The 10,809-nt window shown below is 43.9% G+C and overlaps 1 protein-coding gene across 2 annotated transcripts in view; it reads left to right on the top strand.

Moving 5' to 3' along the window:
* Positions 1-1,157: 1,157 nt before the first annotated feature.
* LOC138448032 (death-associated protein kinase 2-like) overlaps positions 1,158-10,809 on the top strand; it is a 709,206-nt gene continuing 699,554 nt past the window's right edge. The window contains exon 1 of one of the 2 annotated variants that reach the window (XM_069604570.1): positions 1,158-1,624. The gene's annotated coding sequence lies outside the window, so the exon portion shown is untranslated. The remainder of the gene's footprint in view (positions 1,625-10,809) is intronic. The other variant, XM_069604575.1, reaches the window with a different exon arrangement.

Genomic DNA, 10,809 nt, shown 5'->3' with positions numbered 1-10,809 from the left:
GGGCTCGCAAGGGAGACCACAGGGGTCGCAACTGCGAGCCCCAAATTACGTCCCTGTAAAGCAGATGGCTGTATTTCGAGAAAACCTCTTGGCTGTTCAGCCTCTAAATTGCCAAGCAAGGCCATGTACAATTGAGCTAAACACTTCGCTGGTTTTGCAGAGACGTACACCGTTGTTTGAGATTACATATCATGCGTATTTCATTCGTAAAACTGGGCATAAATAGTAGCACTGTAGAGGCGTGTAACTCCCCTTTTATGCTTTGATGCGCCGTGCGTGGAGTGTGATAGATTGTATCAGGTCAGGGTTACGGACTATGTAGCTTCCAACAAGACTCCAATCAACAGCGTGGAGTATAGTCACGGTCCTGGAAACACACATTCTGCCAAGAAGGGGGCGTTCGCTGCGCGAGAATTAGCATAACCACGCTTTCCGTCCGTGCCTTGATACGGGGGTGAAATCCGCCCCCAGCCCTTCCACACTTCTCCCATAATAAAGCAGTATGGTAGGGTGTGTGTAGGCGTCCAGACAATTTGAGTGTTCTTTTTCTGTAGCGCCACAGTACTGGGGGCGATAAGGGTTAATGCCTTTACTTATCATAACACAGAGGTGGCTGTATTTTCCCCTTCAGATAGATTCTAACCCGGTTCGTGTTTTGCTTGGAAAAGGCCCCACAGGCGTCTGCATCCGAGTGGCCAGCATGGGGGAAACCGAAACCCACCACTGGATAGACCTGGCTGGGGTAGCAGTCGAGGGTCCCCCCTGAGAGGCACGAGTTGGACCCTTCAAGGCTAGCTCTGACTGGAAGACCCGAGCATTCGTTTTTCAAAGAGTGCGCCGAACAGCAACGAATGGATGCGGAAACGCCGTGAAGGAGAGGCGAGGCTACTACGAGTGTCATTGTGAAATTCAGGGGAAGAGTTCACTCAGTGAGGGGCAGCCCGGGGAGGGGACCTGATCAAAGGGCGAGGAGCATCGGTGGGCGGCGGGTGGTGGTACTAGAGGAAGAGGCATGCAACGTTTAAGGGGGCGAAAGGTCGTTAGCAGCTTAGAGGTAGAGGTGAATGGGCTGGGCTGGGATGGGAGTGGCAGCAATAGAGGGGTGAAATACTAGCTGGGAAAAGGGGTGTGAGTTGAATTAGTTTGTAAGGGAGGGCTTTGAGAGGCGGGAGACATTTTGCACGGAGCCAATGGCATGTAAATACAGCCGGAGCGCCCGGGGCGGTCGCTGGGAGAATCGAGTGCCTGTCTGCATTACCGGAGAGTCACAAGTCGGGAGCTGCTGACCAGCCATCCATCCAGCCAGCAGTACAGAGTGGGGGCGGAAGAGCAGGGCAGAAGGTGGGTTACCTGTCCCACCACGGGCGGCACCCTACAGCGAGCTTAGTACAGCACCGAGGGATTGCTACAACTCCCAAGGTACAGCAGTACTGCCAGGGTCACATAACCCTCCGAAGGATCCCCCGGGGTGCGCCCCTGCACAAGAGTCCTGCGCCACTGCGATCTGCACAGACACTAGCGTGAGCCGCACCTCCGCCACACAACGCCACTGTGCGCTGTCCACCTCCCTCCTTCCAAAGTAGCTGCGTTTGCTGTGGGCGTGTCCGGACAGCATAAACTCTCGGTAAGTACCAACTCCCAGCCAATGGCAAACCAAAACAACCCGCCCCTCCTTGCTCTGTAGGGTGTCTCCCTGTTTTGTTAGCAGTTGTTGTAGTAGTATTTGACACGAACCTCCATGGAATGCGTAATACACTATCGATTGCTTTATCAAACCTCTCATTCGCATAGTTGCCAACATGACCCGTTCCAACGTGTAGGTGCTTATCAATTCCTTGTTTTTTTTCTTTGCATTCTGGGACTTGCAGTTCAATTTTTTCCATTCTAAAACTCGAACTACAAGTCCCAGAATGTAAAGAAAAAAACCTGGCTTGGATAAGCACCTACTGATTGGAATGGGTCAACTATGCATTTGTCATCTTATCGCTATATCCATCAAAGACCCTCTACGCCCCCCCCTTTAACCTATTTCCCCATGAACTGTTTCTACGTTTGACTCAGACCCCCGGACCTCCTATCACTTCCCGTCTCTCTCCTCAGCACGCGCCATCGCGTCGCGTCACTCCTCTCAGGATCCTCTCCTACTCCTGTCCCCTCATACTTGCAGGCTCTCTCCCTTCTGCGTCCCTGGTAATTGCGGGTTCCCTGGCTCTCCTCACATGCCGTTCCAATGATCCTAGTGGACACCGGCTGTGCTGCAGATATCCGTGTCGGGGGTCGCTTTTGGGGAGGGAGAGGGAACGGGACAATTCCGAACGAGCGTCACTATTCCATGGTTTTACATCTTTAAGCATTTGCATCGGCTTGGTGTCAAGTTAAAGTTTCGAAAACAAAAGGATCGAATGCAAAAGGTGAGAGAGTACATTCGACTGAAAACCAAAGGATCGAAAAAAAATGTAAAATGTATTTTTTTTTTTTTGCTCTAGTTTAGCTTTTAAAGTGTGTTTTTACAACAAAAACGGGAGTTTGAGGGGTGATCCTTTTATCGGTCGAATTGACTCGACCCTTTTGTCATTCGATCCTTTTGATTTGGTAGTATGCCCTATAACCCATCGGCTTCACTTGCACCGATCCGTTTGCATCTTCAAAAAAGGGGAGGTCCTTCAGTCCCTCCCTACCTTAGTTGTTTTGTTATTTTTCCTGTATCCCTAGATGCAAATGCACAACAATGTAAATGCATGATCTTATCAAATGATTCCAAGCCGGCTGTGGTTGGTAAACATTTTCAGTAGTTTAAACATTTCCCCCATTTCCCCCAAATTCAGGCGAGCAACCGAGCATAGCAATACAGTCCGAGTATGATACAGGCATTGGACTAGGGTGAGTCGGCGATTCCGTTACCGAGAACATTTTCCAAATAATGGGTGAAATGGTGCATTTTATAGCACAATTTTTGAGAACATTAGCGTAAAAAAAAAGCAGTTGGCTGTATAGGATATCACATGAAAAAACCCAATAGATGTGATGTCACCAGTAGTGCACAGTACAATTTCAAATACTTTGGGATGCATACCAGCAATTTAGAGTTTGTTGGGGTCGTTTTCTGGAGGTCAGCAGGGCCGCCAGGTGTGGGAAGGCCCCAACTCAACTCCTTCCGTGTCCCAAAGGAGTAGGAGGCACACACAAAGGCAAAGAGTTACTGCTGTTTGTTGCATAGAAACAGACAGGGACAGGTTCATGGAGCGTAGGCCCTTTTTCTAGCTGGGTGACGCCACAATGTGTGTCATCGGTGAAAATGCATCCCCAAACCTAACGCTACCCTGGGTTGGTTCCCCGAGTGGTAGGGTCAGTATAGGACAGTATAGAAGAAAAGGTTATTGGTAGAGAAGAGGCCAGCTTGTACACTTGGGTCGTCCCTAAGAATTGCTACATGAAAATAGTTACATGAAGAGAGTTAGTGATTGGTTGTGTTGTGATGCCGTCAGTGGTTAGCCCCTCGTGTCCTGATTGATCCATCTGCAAGCCCCCAAGCCTGGGACCATTGTTGTTCCCAGCTCATGATGTACCTGACGCTGGCAACAATGTGTGGCTATGTGTCAGTGGAGGACAATGGACAGGTCTTACTACTCGCTGTTAGAGCGCTCCTTTCCCATCGCTGTCGGTGTCCAACTTGTTACTTCTTTGTTGCAGGCTGGGTCCTTGACGTGAGACCCCAGAGCTTCTTAGCCCTTTGAGATTGGCATCGTATCAGGTCGACCTGGTCACATGTTGAGGGACCGTGGCTGAGGCAGAATTAAGGGGATTTAATTTGTATTTCTGCTCCGGGGAGTCTTTAGCAATGGCAGGTGTAACATTGCGTTGAGAGCGCGGCATGTTGATTCGAACTTCGCGACCTTGGCTGTGGGGCTCCAGTCAGGATTGTGCTGCATGATCAGCACCTTGTAGCTTCGTCTAAGCTGCTTCGGCTCTGGGCCTTTGGTTTGTGGCCTTCCTTTGGCCTGGTTATATGTGGCGGTATAAAGTCCATAAGGCGAGGGTCGTGAGGGTGCGGATTGTTCCTCATACATCAGTCCATCTACAGGGTCTTATCTTGAGGGTTTTAGTAGCATGAAGCATGAAAAATAACGATGCATGTCTGCGAGTGTGCGCGGTCCTCTAACTCATAGCACTGAGCGTGTTCTTCGTGTGGGTTGATGTGTGTCTGATCCAGGCGCCTGGCAGCACGTGTGTTTTCTGTCTGTCGTGGCTAGGTCGTCATGTCATCTCTAATGATGGCAGTATTGGTTGGTGATGTTTAGTCGAGCTGGTCCATATGGTCGGTCTCAGCTCCACCTGGTTTCCCACGTCGTGCTCTGGGTGGGGTGCGGCTGGCTTGCGGAGTTGGGGCATGGCCACGGTGGATCTTGACATCTGGGGCGGCAGGCAGAGGGTCGAACTCATCTCGCTGCGGGTGCTTGGGTCGTGACGTCATTGGCCATAGTTTGTCGGGGGAAGGAACAGTCCCATTTTCCCTCTTCAAGTTAATCTCATTCATGAAACTACACCCAACAACAGTAGATGCCGGCAATCATACTATAAATCACTTTCATAATGCTCTGTCTGCAATTTATGCCACTATTGCCATTGTAAATCTCACGAAGCAGTGCCCACAATATATGCTAACAATACCATAATAAATCACTTTTATCATACTGAAGGTAAATCACTTTAATAATGCTGCACCCCCCCCCCAACGTATACCAGCATTGCCCAGGTGAATCACTTTCATGGAGGTGCTCTCACCATATATGCCAGAAATTATGCTATAAATCACTTTGATATTACCCCCACAATGCATGGTGTGGCCACTCTCTCTTGCCAAAGAAAGCACGTCATCATCGCTATAAGAATTTTTAGAACACAACAAAAAACATCTGAAGTTGTCCCATGTTGGGTGTAGGTAGATGGTCCTGCTCTTTTTCCTTCCATTGTGATGTACAGAACAGTGATAATACAGAGGAAACGCCAGGTGGAATTGAGCTATTCGTGCACAACCAGACTTCTCCAAAACTCATTTTTTTCATACATATATACGTTTAGACCATCCTGAGTGTAAGAAATTCCATAGAACAGGGTATTTGACCCATCATCCTTCTCAATAGAGGGGCTCCCACACTCCTTTTCGATTTTGTAATGCTTGGGGTTTCAACCTAGATAACCGAGGGTAATCCAGATATTGACCCCTTGGAGAGGCTCAGTTTCACCTGACTGGGGAGGCCCAACAAGGCTGAAACACATGTCAGGGTTTGCTGATGGTACTCTTGTTCAGAGGCAAATTGCCTAGCATTTCAATGCTGGACTGCCCTTGTGGGTGGGACAAAGACTGATATATAAATGGATATTTCTCCTCTGTGAAGGGTGCAGGGAGCTACAACGTTGCTGTAGACCCTCCTGAGTAGAAGACATTCCATAGAACAGGGTATTTGATCCATGTTCATTCTCGGTAGAGGGGCTTACACATTCCTTTTCAAATATATTCCTGAATTGATACCTATGACAATGGGACATGTGTTTCTGGGATAATGGCACTATGGACAGTTGGTAAAAATCAGTTCCTAAATAAGTCTCCCCAGATTATAATCGCTCCCCAGTCATGGGGTTTGAAAGAAAGGCTACATGCCTGTTGTCCCCCAAAGAGGTAAATATTTGATGAAACAACTGCTGCGTGTGTGCATGATTGACAGAGACACCCAAAACATATCCAGTTTCTGTTGGAAAACATGACATTTTCTAACACGCTGCACATTTTCGCTATAACTGGGGTAATGCCAGTCTCATGGACACTTGTAACTTCACCAATGGGCTGGCATCTTTGAAATGCCAATAGGGCACAGCCTGGCATGTGAATGAAACTGGTGCAGAATCAGAGGCATAGGCTCATTAACCCTCGCCACTGAGAAACAAAATTAGGGTACAGCCATGGGTGCATAAGGTGCACCCTCTTTAGTCAATCTCTATGTAGACCTGTTTGAGATCAGATATTCTTTTACAGAGCATAGTCCTTTCATAATACCTAGAATTGGTAATGCTACATTGGTATTATAAGTACATGGGAAGGCACAAAATTCCAAACACAATAATTTCTGGAATGGGGTAGTAGCAAAAACAGACTCACTGGGTAAACCACTGGAGCAATGTGGAGGCAATTTGTTTGGATCTTACAATATGCCACCCGGGAGGCACACTAAAAGTGAAACTGTAAAGTCATCACCCCAAACACATAAAAGATTATATGCACTTTGGCCAATTCTTAAAATAAAAAAAACCATTAGCACCAGAGCAAATCATGTAATCACACATTGTGTAGCGGTGGGTTAGTCATTAAAAATTTAGGCATGCTATGAAAAGAGCCTACAATAACAACAGAGATGCTCTTTCAGAACCAAAATGTACGGCAGAAAGATGTGAACAAGGTGTCACATATTTGTAGTATAAGATAAAAAAAGGTCAATAATAGGAAGCGGACATTTTTCAAAAAATCTAATGAAAAACGAGTTTTTCAAACATTTGCTTATTAAAAAAAAAAAAAAAATACAATCTAGTGATAAAAAATACTATCTGGGCTTGCATGAAGAAGGAGCTCACCATGATAGAACAAAGGGGAGTGAAGCTAGTAGTGGGTCATTTCCCAGTATTGTCGGCAGAAATCCCCAAAAGATGACAGAAGGGGACACAAGAGCTGCTAGAAGTTGGACTATGAAAAGTCTAACAAACTGTGAGAACTCACGTAGATCTACATGATAGCATGTCTGGGCAAACAAAGATGCATATGAAAACCATAAGGAAAAGGAAAAAAAAGAGCTGCCTAAAATATAATATAGGGATCGGCCCAATGGTTAAATACTTTTGAGGCAGGACACAAATATGATGATTTCCAGTGGACAGACCACAAAGATCACAGATCAGAGTATGACACCAAGAAAAATGGACTGAACAGGAACAAAAATACATTTTTCTCAGTCATATTACTGGCCTAAATGAAAACATAGAATGGCATTTATGTACACAATGATTATGTTCTCACATATGACTGCCATTGCATCCTTTGATGTACATTAGCAGCAGGATATAGGGCATATGTATTCACTAGCCAAGTTTTTACCTATTAAATGATTTCACTATTTAAAATGTTTTTTTCAAAATGAAAAACTGTTTATTTGAAAATTGACCACATACGTCGTATATGTTCAAAATGTACTCACTAATTACATCAAAAGAGGATACCCAGTATATATGTATATTTTAGTATGTGAACAATATGGAGCACTATACATCATCACATGCATTATGTTGGTAGTGTCTACACGTAATTGTGTACTGATGCATAATTTATTGACAATCCGCAAGGATTTAAGGATGGCCACCAGGAAAAATGTGCAGATGCTGTCCTAAATTATTTCGATTAAAACCCAGATAATCTATAAAGTTGGTACGAATTGGCTATTTGGAACACACTTCTCTTTTTATGTACAGTAAAGTATATATTATCGTACATTTTTCTTTATCTTTAGGATGGATCACATTATAAATAACGTTTTTAGCTTGCAACAGAAACCCAGTTTTCTACAGGCATGAAAATAAAACGAAGATAAAAAGTAAACTAAGCATTTAGATAACGTAATGTCTGATTTCATACTTTAAATTTCAGTACAGTTATCTAGATTCCTACAGGATTACAGGTGTGGAGCAACCATGATAGATGAGAATCCACTCTCATTAGGAATAATATTGCAAGGTGTCCAGGAGCTTAGACTTTTTAAGGTAACATATCAAGGGTACAACTAAGTAATTGTACTAATAATATCTTGGGTACTAGAGGTCATCCAATCGCTTATATGTATTTTGTTTTATGACCCACAGTGGTAAAACATAAAAGGACAATCTTCTTAGGTATATCAATTAAAAAGGTCAAACAATCAAGATTTCCCCTGAAGAAGGTCCAGCAATGAGACACACAAAGGACTAAAACATGCAAATGCTTTTTTTGAGTATATTTGGTTTATACAAACATTTACACAACATTATATATAATACCATTAGAAAAACAATAAAATACATCACTCCTATCAGCAAACTAGTCCCATATTACATCATCATATCAACAGCATTAAAAAGGCCAATTTTCAACCAGTAGGCTATACATCTGCTTTATAAAGTGCTTCAGTGTAATAATTGTTCTTGTTAATGTAGGGAGACAATAGATCGCTTGATTCTCAGTGGAGTCAATATAAAAATGTGTAAAATGTTAAATGTTAGTTATTGAGTATGTTCTATGTCTGTATAGTACATAAGTCATGTCATGAATGGGTATTTAAATTTATGAAAATATCAATATCCTCTTACAAGTTAATCAATAATTAGAAAATTGTTCACGTATTATGGGTGATACACCCTATTGGATTTCACCATTTCTATTAAAATGTCATGATGTATTATAATAAATAAAATTATATTCAATAGCAGACTTAATTTAAGGAGTTTGGAAATTCCCCTTTTGAAGAAATATATTGTTTTGCGATTGTCAGGAATATCAGGAAGGCACAGATCCTGGCAGGTTTCTAAGTTTAAGATGATTTTCTAACATCCTGCCGATATTCAACTTCCAGGGCACCAGTAGCCCAGAGAGGAGTATTGGTTTCTAAACCATCAATCAGACCCACACCTCTATAACACCAAAAGAGATCCAAACAGATTGCTAACACAAGTAAATTATAAATCTACTTGTCCAATTTTGGTAACGTGGACAGAATGGCAGGTTTATCTCCGCAAGGTCATGGATCGGTGTTTAGTTGCAACACAGCGAAAATACAATTACACAATGATAAAAGGGACTGTCCAATCATGGTTGTATAAAAATATGTAGAGGAGCAGTTGGATGCCTCTGTGGGAAATCACGCCCCCTACCTCCTGTATGTTGGAAGCCTGAGATTGTGCTATGCTTGACACCAGCAGTTGTAACCATACCACAGCGAATATTTAAAAGAAGATACCCACTGAGAAAACCCTATTAAATGCATTTCAGAAGAGACAATAATCTGAGGGAGGTATTCCCTGATGGAATATGAGAACAAGTGAAAGAGGAGCTGGTGACATCGCGAGAGACGAATGTGACACACTGAGGATACTGGCTGAAGAGAATGTATGGTGCTTATGGAAACGGAGGACTAAATTAAGAACGAGTAAGCTATCATATGCGAAAAGAAGATGCAGAAAATCAACTGTTCAATAATTGTACAGATGCTGAAACGCAGGTAGACTAGGTCATCATAGAAGCTGGCTATATTTAGTGAATAGATTGCAGCCAGAGCTGTCATTGTATACAAGCTGGACATCTGTATCTTGAATTTAGTAAGCCTAGACCCATGGATTAGAAAGGCCAAGAACTGTGTTGCAGCAAGAATTAGCTGAGGTCGTGGATAAGAATGGCAAGGCTGTTTGGCCTGATGTCAAAGCAGCCAATGCCAGTTATCTAGTCTTGAAGGTGGTGAACATGAGAAACTGAATCATCCCATGTTAAGGTGCAAAGAAAGAACACCAAGCGTGCCAAGTTTACTTCTTTAAGACATTTCATTACTGCAAAAGTGGTCCAATTCATGGTCTACTGTCACGTGAGCCAAGGATGAAATGGAGTTGAGCTTGGAGTTCCTGAACAGCGATACTGCGTGCTCGCACTCCCTTATTTTCTCAGAATACTCTACAAGGCCAAGTTCAAAGACCATCTTCATGGCAGAAGGCATGGGTGATGAGACGTTGGGCTAATTGGGTCCAGAGGTAAAGTAAAGTCCACCTCATGGCACCTTGGTCTGAGCTCACAGGCTGCCAAATGAACCGAATGTTCTAGACAACCAATTATAGACGGCCATATAACAAAGGGCCTTATAGTTTGAGAGCCAATGTTGTGTACTTAAAAATAGTGTTGAAGATGACGTGTTTTAGTGGTAGGCATAAGTTGTCCACGTGACGGATATCCAATCACAATCCCACCCATTATACAAAGTATACTTAGATGTTCCCCTTGAGCCTATCGCAACCCCTGGTAGGTTTTTCTCATTTGCCATGTAGTATGATGTCGCGTATGATGAATATTTAGTATATAAGTGTGTTTTTATGTGAAATGAATGCAGAACTTGAGCAAATGTCCGTCGATGTCCATTGTAACTCTCTGTTTAAGTCAATTGTTAATAAAACAGCAAAACTTTGCCATCTTCCTGAGTTGGTTCGATAATTTGGTGTCCGGGGTAGTCTGCATCCCATCCATTGCATGCACGCTATCCAAAGGGCTCTAAGCTCATCTACTTTTATTATTATTACAACAGATCTTTCTAGCACACTACAAAATACAACCCGCACTGTAAAGGAACGTAGAGGACAGACACATTCACAAAGGAAAGGGATGCACTCCGGATACTGACAGGACAGTAGTCGGTAAAGTAATCAGGCTTAACTGTTCAAAGTTATTTGGTTTCAGCGCCAAAGGAGCAAGGGGTTGTAAATGTCACTAGGGGCCTTCAGAAAAGGACCAGGTGGACAGAACCACAATGTACCTGGTGCTTCAGGGCACTTTGCATCTCCTGTGACAGAGTTCAAGACGGGAGACAGCTGCAGGTATCAGGTGGCAGGCAATTCGGGATGTAAGGCTGGACGGACGGCTGCATGCTGGCTAGATTTGTTGCCTCTGTGCTGGTTGGCGATCTGGAATGCTGGTCTACTCATCTCGGACGGCTTTAGTGACTGCAGCGTGATAACAGTCACTGGTGCAGCCGGTTGAGG

Source organism: Ambystoma mexicanum, chromosome 1p (genome assembly GCF_040938575.1).
Source record: "Ambystoma mexicanum isolate Mex_15411 chromosome 1p, UKY_AmexF1_1, whole genome shotgun sequence".
NCBI lineage: Eukaryota > Metazoa > Chordata > Amphibia > Caudata > Ambystomatidae > Ambystoma > Ambystoma mexicanum.
The sequence above is the reverse complement of the archived record's forward strand: the minus strand, read 5'-3'. Positions and strand labels throughout refer to the sequence as shown.